Below are 13,001 nucleotides of genomic sequence, written 5' to 3'. Positions count from 1 at the left end.
TTGCAACATTAACTAGTCTTCAAGCCACTGCAGGCTCATCATCAGATGGAGGTATTACAGACGTTATTTGGACCATGTGCGGTAAAACGCTAGGATATTTGTGATTGCACTGCTTCGTGGAACACATGACATGGCATTCCTATAATGCATTTTTGGCAGCTTTCACAGACAGACAATATTTATTTGAATGAGGACTCCATCAGGAGTTGTGTGCACCAGAACCACCACGCCAGTACTAATAACAAAAAGAGGGTCAGTTATAAGTCCACAGGGCTTTAATATTAGCACTGATGATGGTCACACAGTGATTCAAATTGATTTGTAACAATAACAAACATTTCTACTTGAATGGCCAATGCTGACCTTCCTGTTTCACAGCGAAATGTCACATATGCCTCCAGCCAGCAGTCTTCATTACCGACATAGTATATGTTTCAGGCATGGTAAGAAATTTCTGAAGATCACATTCGGTAGGTCCCATGCCACATCTAATGCACGACTATTTCGTGCCCTTGAGGGCTACACCCATACTGATGTTGATGATGGATATCAGTTCTGAATTGAGTAGATTTGTCAATAACTTTTCTGGTACCAGTCACTATTTTCCTTTTATTTACATTTTAAACGACGCATTTCGGGAAATTTTTCCGACTTTAAGTTGCGTTTTGCTGCAGTAAAGTCAACAGAACAAAGCAGGACCTCACACGTCGAAAACATTACAAAAAAATGGCATACTACATAAAGAAAAACACAGTAGAAAATGAGAATCATTTCGTGAAACGCATCTTGTAAAATGTTACTAAAATGAAAATCGTGAATGCTAGCAGAAAAATTATTCGTAAACAAACGCACTGTTTTCGAAGTCACAGGCTTTCACAGTCAATTTCTAATGGATCAAATCAGTTCTGAATTGAATGGAAGTTTGACCATTTAATACCCGTAATGTGATGAAGCTCTCGAGGAGCTGTAGTTTCATGGTGTTGAAGTTCTCTGTGGTTCGTTAAATTTCATCAGGGTGATACGAGGAATGTTCCCTCGAAAAAGTCACAGATGATTTTCTCCCTCCATCTTTGTCCAATCGAACAGGCGCTCCGCTTCTAGAGGCATCACTGCCGACGAGACATGAAACTCCAACTCCACTACCTTTTAACTTCAAGACACAAAGTTGTCTGCCAGTGGGCATTGATTTAAATCAATGGGGAAAGTTGAAAATCTGTGCCACATGAGGATTCGAACATGGGTCTTCTACTTACTATGCCAGATACGCTGACCACTGTAGCATCCGAACACAGCTGTCATCGCAACTACACGGATTACCTACCATAGCACGTCTCCTGTCAGACACAAATTATCCGCTTATCCACACTGCAGATGCAGTGTTCCTTTCCCATTATCCTCATTACTCGCGACATTACGCCGATTTCCGTAAGAGTTCGAGGGTGGCGTGCATCCGCACTGGTATTACCAATTGGTCGTACTCGCCTTAATTACATACGTGGTATCTGTTCTATCAGACATGTGCGAAAGAACAGACACGATTTTAAAACTTCCTGGCAGATTAGACCTGTGAGCCGGACCGAGTCTCGAATAGGGACCTTTTACCTTTCGCGAGAAAATGCTCTACCGTCTGACCTACTCAAGCGCGGCTCACGACCCGTCCTCACAGCTTTAATTCCACCAGTATCTCGTCCCGAGTTCGAGTCTCGATCCGGCACGCAGTTTTAATGTACCAGGAAGTATCATATCAGCCCGCACTCCGCTGCAGAGTGAAAATTTCATTATGGAGATACCATTTTGGCCCTGCAGCCACTGTGCATCAAGACAGACCGGGATTTAAAGCTGGTTTCCTGCTTACTAGGCAGATGCACTGACCACCGCGCCATCTGGGCGGGAGGCACGCTAGGGTAGTCGTGCAGCTGTCTTGATCACTGTGTCTGAATGGCGCAGGGGTCAGCGCATCTGTCCAAAATGTATGATCACTCAGATCCCTGTCACGTATGCCAAGGTTGCCCAGGAAGGTAGCACCTCTACGCAGGGTCTTCCTGCTCCGTTGACGTCGTCTGATCAGGTAGATGCAACCGCTACTGAGATTCCTTCTGAGGTGCCACAGAAGCCAGATCCTGACCTGCCGAATCTTCGCAGCACGGTGACTGACAATGCTACTGATATGGACGTTGATCCGGGAGTGGTACCTACTTCTGCTTTCCTTCAGACTGGTCCGGAGTCAGACGAAAGCCACCCGCAATCGAACTCTGAACGACATGTTCGAAAACAAGGATCGCCACGTAAGAGAAAGAAACGTAGCCGTACACCCTCTGATGAATCCATTCTACGGATGGATACCAGGGATGCAGACCCGAAGATGGACGACAAACCGCTGTTTGATGACCAAACGTCTGATGTGAACGACCCGCCACAGGCGACCACTGGCAACGAACACCCCTACTTACTGGCGCCGTCGCCCCCACAGGTCGACGTTGAAGAGAGCCTATCCGCTGAGCCGAAAACTACGTCTCCTCACCACGTGGATGATGTGCACAGCCGATGCCCTACCGCAGTATCAGTCTCCTGGGCAGACGACATGGAGATCGAAGGGACTGGGGTGGACGGTGCTGATGATGGGACGCCCCCATCGGTTGCGCCCGCGCCCGCAAACTCTCCACGATAGCAGCCTCTTCAGCGGAACGGCAAGACCGACGACCTCTCGCTCCTGAAGATGGAGCCCCACCTGTGCCTGTGGGACTCTAATACCAGCATTTTCGTCTCGCAACGATTAACCTCGCGACCATTCGTGCGCCCCACAAACTAGCGCTGCTTCGCGATATGATTTATGATGCGGACATAGATATTGCGCTTTTTCAGGAAGTGCATGTCGCCGATTTTTCACCACCACATGGCTTCACGGCGCATCTTTCTCCCGCTTCCGACACCGGTAGTGGTGTTGACATCATCTTACGAGAAGGTCTTCCTGCCGAAGATATCCTAAACCTCCCCAACGGCAGAGGTATGGCCCTTACTCTCTTTGGTGTATGCATCGTCAATATTCATGCGCCGTCGGGCTCCAGCTACCGTCGTGAACACAATACCTTCTTCGCGAATGAAGTTACACCCCTTTTTATGGGACCACACGATGACTAGGTCATGGGTGGAGACTTCAACTGCGCCCAGCGACCTCAGGATCAATTGCCGCGTTACTCACCATGCGCAGCTCTGGAAACCGTCGTCACACGACTACAATTTGTCGACACGTGGAGACATGTTCACGGTGATCTTTTGGGCTTTACGTACTACACTGTGCACTCCTCTAGCCGACTGTATCACATCTACATCTCGCGATCCCTAATTTAACACACTCGACAGGCTGAAATCTGGCCTGTTGCTTTATCAGATCATGAGGCTTACTTCTGTGATGTTCTCACAAGACAGGCAGTATGGCACGGACGTGGCTTATGGAAGCTGAACACGGCACTTCTTAATTCACCTGACTGTCGACTTCTAATAGAAGACACTTGGATCACATGTAATAGACGCCGTCCGACGTATCCGTCTACCATATCCTGGTGGATCCAGTGTGCAAAACCTGCTCTTCGAAAAACTTTGATCCGGTATGGCAAAGATGTTGTCGCTTGGAGGAAGAGCACTATGGACTTTTACTACAGGATCCAACGAGAATGCTTCACGATGCCAGCCTCCCCTGAGCTCCGGAAGTCCCTGTGCCGGACGCTTTCATGGAAGGAATTATTATTCCTGTGCATAAACCGCACGGTGGCAACAATATCAGTGATTATCGGCCCATCACCCTCCTTAACAGTGATATAAAAATCTTCACTCCCCTTATGGCAGCACGACTTAAAAACGTTGCCCGATATGTTGTGTCGCCAGACCAAGCATCTTTGGGAGGGGATAATAATATCCGCACGGCTTTATGCCGCTACAGGGATATGATCGCCGTTACCCAGGCACAACGCCTCTCTGGGGCAATTGCGTCTTTGGACTTTAGTCAAGATTTTGATAGGGTTGACCATTCGTTCCTTACGGCCGTCCTCCACCATATGGGTTTCCCAGTCGCCGTTATCACGGTAGTGATGCGCCTTCTGCGGGGTGCCTCATCCAGGATTATGTACAATGGCAGACTCACTCCTCCGATAACAATAGGTCGATCCGTACGTCAAGGTTGCCCTCTATCAGCGATTTTGTACTGCTTTTCCTTGGAATCCTTGCTATGTGGACTAAGAAATCGTTTGGTAGGGTTGTCCTTAGATCGCTACCGATTCTGTTGCACGGCCTATGCTGACGATGTAGTCATCTGTTTACGTAATGCCGACGATGTTCGAGCTGTTTTGATGTGGGTAGCGACTCATGGTGAGGCGTCGGGTAGCTCTTTAAACGTACGTAAGTCACAAGTTATGTTCATTGGCGCAGGACTTCCCGTGGAGTGCGTTACACCTCTCACCACCGTTGATACCATTCGCTGTTTGGGAATAGATTTTTTATCTGATCTCCGGCGTTCAGCCACCATCAACTGCCGACGCCTCCTTTTAATGATCAGAGCAGGTCTTATGGACCATCACCTTCGATCCCTAGATATTCTCCAACGAGCTCGATATGTCAATATATATATCGCATCCCGAGTTCCCCACGTAGCACAAGTTCTACCTTTCCTGCTTACTGTGGCACGTCGCATGTTGGCGGCGATGGCATCTTTTGTCAGCTCTGGGCTGTTGTTCAAAGTTGACTGTGCAACCCTTACTCTTCCCCGTGAAGTGGTGGATAGAGCCGGATAGAGCTCGCGCCCTATTTGTCAGCTCCCAAATGACGGTATGGACACGTTGCCCAACGAGCCTCACTGGTCTCCCCTGTCGGCATATACGCCGGTCTCGCTGTCAGCCCCAGTGATGATCTCGGATGTTCCAGACCAGTTCCATTATATAAGATAGTTCTTTCTTGAACTCAGTTATCTACGCCTCACTTTACCAAGACAGCTTTTACTCAAGACAAAGGCAGTATACAATGTCTTCCAATTAGGTCGTCCACCTAACCCGATTGAACAAAAGTCCCCCAGGTTGACTGGCGCCATGTATGGCGCGCGGTGTTCGCCTGTTACCTTGACACGAATGTTCAATCTTTCTGGTACCTAACTGTCAATGGTAAGCAAATCAAGCAATCTCGCCTTCATCGTGTCCATCTCGCCCAATCACCTCTATGTTCCACGTGTGGAGTGTCAGACAATGACGAACATCGGTTTGTTTGCGGACCGGCGGCGGAGGTTTGGCAATTGATTCGTCGTATTGTGGCTTTTCTAACGCGGGACATTCCGGATCGGATTACTCCCTTTTCATTATTATTTCCGGAACGTGACTATTTTCCTCGGACAAAGACCAATGCTGTGAATTGGATTCCCAGACATGCCGTTCACTACCTATTTGGACAATCTGTAGACTCAGTACTCGATTTTTGGACATACCTCAATGACCGTCATTATGTCGTTGTTCGTCACCCAAAATACAGACAATTTTTCTCGAACTGCCTTGGGAGTGCTTTCCACGACCCGCCTCGCAGCTGGAATGTGTTAAGCCAAGAGAGAAGAAGGTTTCATGTTTGAACCAATGAACATTTCTGAACAATTGAACGGAACACATCAATTTCGAGAAGACGTGACTCAACATATTCGCAGCGGGGCGCAGAAGGCCTCTGATCAGTTACACACACACACACACACACACACACACACACACACACACACACAAAAGGAAGATTTCGTTTTGTTTGTAAGGATAGCCCTAACCTTGAATTCCCATATTTGCCCTGGTATATAGGCAGCTCTCTGGGGTAGGTTTAGTCAGGAGCCAACGCCTGAAGTGGACCAGATTTTTTTTGTTATAGGATGAAAAGTGGCGGTGGCACTTAAAAACAAAAAAAAAGGCAGGCGACCCGTGTTCGAGTCCCAGTTGGTCACACATTTTCAGCTTTCCCCATTCTTTTTAAACAATGCCCAGTGGCAGGTAATGTCATTAATTCATTTGTGTCTTGATTCATAGTGCCTGCAGGATCAACATGGCACCTGTTCTTTCGGACATGTAGTTTTAATTTTCTCAAGACAATCCTGCTTTCGACGTCCTAGATCTGCAATTAGTCTGAAAGAATCACGTCGACAATGTAGCGTGCTGGAGCACGGGACGATGGCCTTATCGCTCCGCCGGAGAGCCGTACGCTATCGCCGGGGTCGCAGCCGATCTCGCCGGCTGCCGGAGCAGAGCAGAGTCCCCGAGAGCAGTTTCCGCGCCATTTGCGCTGGCCGCCCAGTTGGGCTTCCGCGATTAATGGCCTCGGCCCGAAATACGGCGCTGGCCGCGTATTCGGCGCGCAGGTGGGCGGCCGCCATCGCTCAGCTCGGGCCGAGCGTCGCGACGCAGACATAGACGCAGCGGCAGGGGGCAGACGCTATCGCCGCTCGCTGCTGCTGCTGCTGCTGCTGCCGCTGCCGGGACATGTGAGATGCCTCGCGACGATAGGCAGGCCGCGGCGCGGGCACAAAGCCGGCTTTCAGCGGCGCCAGGTAAAAATACGGGGCCCAGCCAGCCAGCTTCTGGGAAGTGAGGGTAGAGCTGCCGGCTCGCCGGCCAACTACTCGTACTCGACTTACTGAATTGTCTCCTCAAGCGTGAGGTCCACAGCCGTCTGGCAGCTTAACTGTCAGTCCGAAAATTGGTTGGCAGGAAATCTTCATCTGTACCATGTTAGGCTCCTCATTTCCTCATTAATGTGGCAACGTGTCGAAAGCTTGACTATGGAGCTTTTGCAATGGAGAACGCTGTGAGATGCGCATGAAGAGAGTCAGTGAGGTTCTGGAAGGTATGGACAGCGATGTCGAGCCATCCCAACTCCAGTGTCGTGGCCAGCTGGGCTAGGATTCTCGGTTGAGGGTCCACGGTGTGTACAGCACAAACGAGATAGTCCTACAGCTTCTCGATTGGATTTAAATCCGGAGAGTACGATGTCCAGGGAAATAAGGTCAACTCTTCCTGGTGCTCTTCGAACCATGCATGTATACTGCGGGCTGGGTGAAAAGTAGCATTTTGCTGCAGGTAGATGCGTTCTTGCAGAGGGAAAACAAGCTACGTGTTGGGGTGGAGATGGCCCCCAATGATAGATGCATACTTGAGCTGATTCACAGTGCCAGAATGACAATATCACCCAGGGAATGCCACAAGACATTCCTCAAACCAGAAATCTCCCTCCTCTGGCCTGGATCTTTCCGACTATTGTTTCGGGATGTTTATTTTCGAGTATTTTATGCCTTATACCCAACAGCCACCTCTCTGGTGGAACATAAAACGATATTCATCTGAAAAGGTCGCCTGTCGCCATTCAGCGGACAAATAGTTGCGATATTGGTGTGCTAATTTTAGCCTTCGTCGCTGATTAACGTCAGTCAGCATGGGTGCATGAACCAGCCACCTATTGCGGAGGCTCCTACGCAACAATGTTCACTGAACCGTTGAAGAGACACTGTTGGTACCCCCTTGGTCCATCTGGATGGTCACCTGATCAACAGTTACACGTCACATCTCTACAGTTGTCATTCATTCCTAGCCTGTGGTTTACCGCAGTTGCCTTGTCGCCGGTTTTGGATTGGGTCATATTGCCATGCACGGTATACTTTAACCACGGCGGTGTGCAACCAGTTTACAAACTTAGCCGTTTCGGAAATTCTTCGACCCTTGATACGAACGCTAACGAGAATATCCTGGACATAAGATAAATTGCTCCATTTCTGCATTACGATAACGAATGCACTGTTTCTGCACCCCCTCCCCACCTATCCCCGTTCCACGCCAAGCTTTATATATTCAAGTAAGGAAATAGGAGTAACCCATTGAATTACAGACCCATATCACTGACCTCAGTTTGCAGTAGGATTTTGGAGCACATACTGTACTTAAACATTATGAATTACCTTGAGGAAAATGACTTATTGATACATAACCAACACGTATTCAGAAAATATCCCCATGAAGTAATGAGTGCTGTCGACAAGGGATCTCAAATCGATTCCATATTCCTAGATTTCCAGAAGGCTTTTGATATCGTTCCTCACAAGCGACTATTAATCAAGTTGCGTGCATATGGAGCATCGTCTCAGTTGTGTGACTGTATTCGTGATTTTCTCTCAGAGAGGTCACAGTTCGTAGTGATGGACGGTAAATCATCGAGTAGAACAGAAGTGATATCTGGCGTTCCGCAAAGTAGTGTCATAAGCCCTCTGCTGTTCCTAATTTACATAAATGATCTAGGTCAGGGCTTCCCAACGTTTGGTCCGCGGACCCCGTATGGGTCCGCCGGCTCTTTCTAGGGGGTCCGCGGCCACGTTTCACCAAATCGTGTAAAGTAATGAGTAAAATTATTGAATAAAAATGTAAAAATCAGATTCATCACTATTTTTTTCGTGTGAAAAACATGTGTACTTTTACTTCAGGTCGTATTCCCAAGCAGCCTTTGTGGTTCCTAAGTGAGAACGCATACACACTTTAGTGCCGTAGAATGTGGCTTCTCTGATCGACTGTTTTGCAGCAATACAGGGGTCGTTTGTGCGCCAGCTCACGGCGCTAAATGCACTGAAACTTTTTACGCATGCGTGGAGCGACCTTTGTCGACCAATCACAGCGGCCCCAGGCATCATTAAATGTTAAACTTACTTTGCCAGTCCACTGCCTATCTCATAAGTCCATTTTTGACCAGTTTATTACTTCTAACATGGATCGGTGGCAGAAGTCAGGATCGTTGAAGAAGGGTGCAGTTTCTCCATCGTCTTCACAACAAGGGAAGTTTCCAGTAGAAATGAATGAGGAGGGAGGACGACCAAAGGAAGAACAATCACAAGAAGCTCCACAGCCGGATTTATTATGTGAAAACGCTGCAAGAACTCCATTGTTTGCAATATCCTGTGGAAGTGGAATAACTAAGAAGCGTAAGTACAACGAAAACTATTTGGAAATGGGTTTTATGGAGACAGATGAGGGTAAAGATCAGTGTGTAATTTGTGCGCGAGTCCTTCCGAACAGTTCAATGGTTCTAGTTAAATTGCGCCGTCATTTTGAAGGTACTCACCCGGATTTCCAGGCTAAAGACACCGATTTTTTCAAAAGGAAGAGTGCTGAACTAGCTGCTGCTCGGCATTGCATGAAAACTCATGCAAAAACAATTAATGAAAATTCATTAAAATCTTCTTTCTTGGTTAGTTATCGAGTGGCAAAAACATTCAAAGCTCATACCATTGCAGAAAACCTCATAAAGCCGTTTGTTAATGATATTGTTCCTTGCATGCTAGACGAAAAGGCTGTAAAGCTTGTATCTTCGGTGCCATTATCAAACAGTACTCTCAAGAGACGCATTGTTGACATGTCAAATGATGTGAAAGACACTCTTGTTTCTCGCATCCAACACAATTCATTTTCTCTGCAGATAGATGAATCCACTGATGTTGCAGGATTAGCGATTTTATTGGCTTTTTTCCGTTATGAATATTCTGGATGTTTTGAGGAGGACCTCTTATTGTGCAGACCACTACCTGCCAACACAACAAGTGCTGAAATATTCCGTCTATTGGATGATTTTTTAAGGACTAACGAAGTTTCATGGTCTAATTGGATAGATGTGTGCACATATGGTGCAAAAGCTGTGACGGGTTCTACAGTCGGAGCAATAACGGCTTTATAAAAGCAGATTTCCAGAATCGATTTTGAAGTGTTTACCTGATAAACCAAAAACAGAACTGGGACACCGGCTTACGAAATCCGGTTTTGGAAACGTATGTAAAACATTGCATAACAGATGTCACAGTAGTCCTTTAAAGGCAATTCCTTGGCCTCTTTTCTTTCGTGATGTGTTTGTATCCCGAATCATGGGTCTGCCTCTTTTCTTCATAGCCGCGCGGAATGGCCGCGCAGTCTAAGGCGCCATGTCGTCGTGGATTGCGCGGTCGCTCCCGCCGGAGGTATGGTGTGTGTGTGTGTGTGTTGTCCTTAGCGGAAGTTAAACTTAAGTTAATAGTGTGTAAGACTAGGGACTGATGACCTCACCAGTTAAGTCCCATAGACTTTACATACATTTGAATATTTTTCTTCAGATTTCACGAAAAACCACCCACCCATCCACCCCCTCCCTCCACCCCCCCCCCCCCCCCCCCCCCCCACACACACACACACGACTGTTACGAAATATGCATGCTCCTTACACAACAGTAGCCAAACAGTGGAAGCGAACAGATCACAAGCGGAAGCTTGTCAACAGCGAACAGTTTGGACGTGACGTTGATTGCTCTTGGAGGAAGGCAGCTACAACGTGTGAAACGTCAGTTACCAAGTAATTTTAATCAGGCTATAGTGTGTTGAACAAAGGGAGTAAATCCACTAGTAAGTGTCTGGATACAGTGGGAATTAAAATTGGATCGTTAATTTCAAGTTGTTTTCATTCATCTCTAAACCAAAGACCATTGATACTTCAGTGAGGGGGGGGGGGGGGGGGGAAGGGGAGGGAGGTCATTGGGAACATGGCACTTGCATTAAGAAGCTTTCAGTTCCCATGGGTTTCGCTCTGAAATTTAAAGTTCCTGTGTTCTTGACTGACTAGGGGTCCGCCGTGGATTTTCGACTGAAAAAGGGGTCCGCCAGCTGGAAAGGTTGGGCCCGCATCTCGTGGTCGTGCGGTAGCATTCTCGCTTACCACGCCCGGGTTCCCGGGTTCGATTCCCGGCGGGGTCAGGGATTTTCTCTACCTCGTGATGGCTGGGTGTTGTGTGCTGTCCTTAGGTTAGTTAGGTTTAAGTAGTTCTAAGTTCTACGGGACTTATGACCACAGCAGTTGAGTCCCATAGTGCTCAGAGCCATTTGAACCAATTTTTTGGAAAGGTTGGGAAGCCCTGATCTAGGTGATAATCTGAGCAGCCTCCTTAGATTGTTTGTTGTAATTTACCGTCTAGTAAAATCATCAGACGATGAATTCCAAGATGATCTAGAGAGAATTTATGCATGGTGAGAAAAGTGGCAATTTGCACTAAACAAAGAAAAGTGCGACGTCATCCACGTGGGTACTAAAAGAAATCCGATAAATTTTGGTATACGATTAACCACACAAATCGAAGGGCTGTCAGTTCGACTAAATACCTAGGAGTTACAATTACTAGCAACTTAAACTGGAAAGACCACATAGATAATATTGTGGGGAAGGCAAAATAAAGACAGTGCTTTGTTGGCAGAACACTTAGAAGATGCGACAAACCCACTAAAGAGACAGCCTACATTACACTTGTCCGTCCTCTGCTGGAATATTGCTGCGCGGTGTGGGACCCTTACCAGGTATGATTGACGGAGGACATCGAAAAGGGGCAAAGAAGGGCAGCTCGTTTCGTGTTATCGCGCAATAGTGGTGAGAGTGTCACTGATATGATACGCGAGTTGGGGTGGCAGTCACTGAAACAAAAGCGGTTTTCTTTGCGGCGAGATCTATTTACGAAATTTCAGTCACCAACTTTCTCTTCCCAATGCGAAAATGTTTTGTTTGCACCCACCTAGGTAGGGAGAAATGATCATCATAATAAAATAAGAGAAATTAGAGCTCGAACGGAAAGATTTGTGTGTACCTTTTTCCCACGTGCCATTCGAAAGTGGAATGGTAGAGAAGTAGTATGAAAATGGTTCGATGAACCCTCTGCTAGTACTTAAGTGTGAACTGCAGAGTAACCACCTGCTTGTGCTTTCACATGCTCTCTGTGACTGTGTGTTGCACATTGACGTCGAACATAGGCGATGATCATATTAATGTGACTGGGCCGTGTATTATCCTACTTCCCACGCTGTCTATGTATTTCTTATCCTCTCTTTCCTTGAACCATTACTTTCATTGCATTAAATATGCTGTTGGGCACTAAACTTCAACATCATGAAGGTGGAATGCAACCAACTTCAAATTCTCATTAACTGTATTGCATGCTTGTATACGCAAACGATTAACATTTCATTACAATGGCAGAATGCAGATAGGAGTAATGCCATCTACGTACTGCATGCAAGGAATGGCTACGCGGTAGCTTTGTCACCCAGAATACGCATTTTGTGGTATCGTCCGAAGATCGTGGCACCTCAACGAAGTCGGCAACGCTCATCGATACTACAGAGATTAGCGATGTCGCGCTGCTGTTTGCAACGACGAATGCGAGAGGCTGAAGACGACATGCGTGTGCACTCGCACAGAGGCTAATACAGAGCCAAGCAAGGGCGCACTTGGCCCAGTTGGTGACCTCAGCTGAAGCTCTCATCTTCATCGAGGAGGGCTAAAAAGTTATACAAAAGTACTTTTATAAATGTTGAATATAGGGATGGCGGTTATCGCTGAAACTACCGGTTTTCGCTTACAGTGGTTCTTTTCGTCTCTAGTTTTCTCTCACAGTTGAAACGCTCAGAGGCAATCGGCTTCTCAAATAACCGATTTTCGGTTGCTTGTTGCTATTACTTACATAAAAATGTAGACTTCAGACAAAGACTGAAAAATCCTTGTGAAAATGAAGGAGTAGGAGATCACAATCGATACGGGATTGAAGCTTCTCCAGAAAACCATCTTCATCTCGAGCAAAGACTGCGAAGGTGAAGGAGACGGTAGTGGCGACAGCGAGAGGAAAGATCCCAAATTGAAGCTTCCCCGCATCGTCCCTTTTGGATGGTATCAAGCACAAAATTAAGGGTTCTGTTACTATCCGAAGTTTATTTCACGTCATTAAAATTATAGTTATATCATACAAATTTACCTTTTACTCCAAGGAACATTGTGGATTTTTTATCCTTATATGTTGACGAAGGTTTGTTGTGCCTCCACCCGTTTTTAATCTTTTAATGCGAGTGGATCATTGTACTTCATTGCTACATCACTTCGTACAGCACTTCCAAACTTGGGACCGTGTCATTTTGCAGTACAATTGATGTCCGAGGACGACAGTGAGAAACTGCTGT

Source organism: Schistocerca americana, chromosome 3 (assembly GCF_021461395.2).
Source record: "Schistocerca americana isolate TAMUIC-IGC-003095 chromosome 3, iqSchAmer2.1, whole genome shotgun sequence".
Classification (NCBI taxonomy): domain Eukaryota; kingdom Metazoa; phylum Arthropoda; class Insecta; order Orthoptera; family Acrididae; genus Schistocerca; species Schistocerca americana.
Note: the sequence above shows the minus strand (reverse complement) of the source record.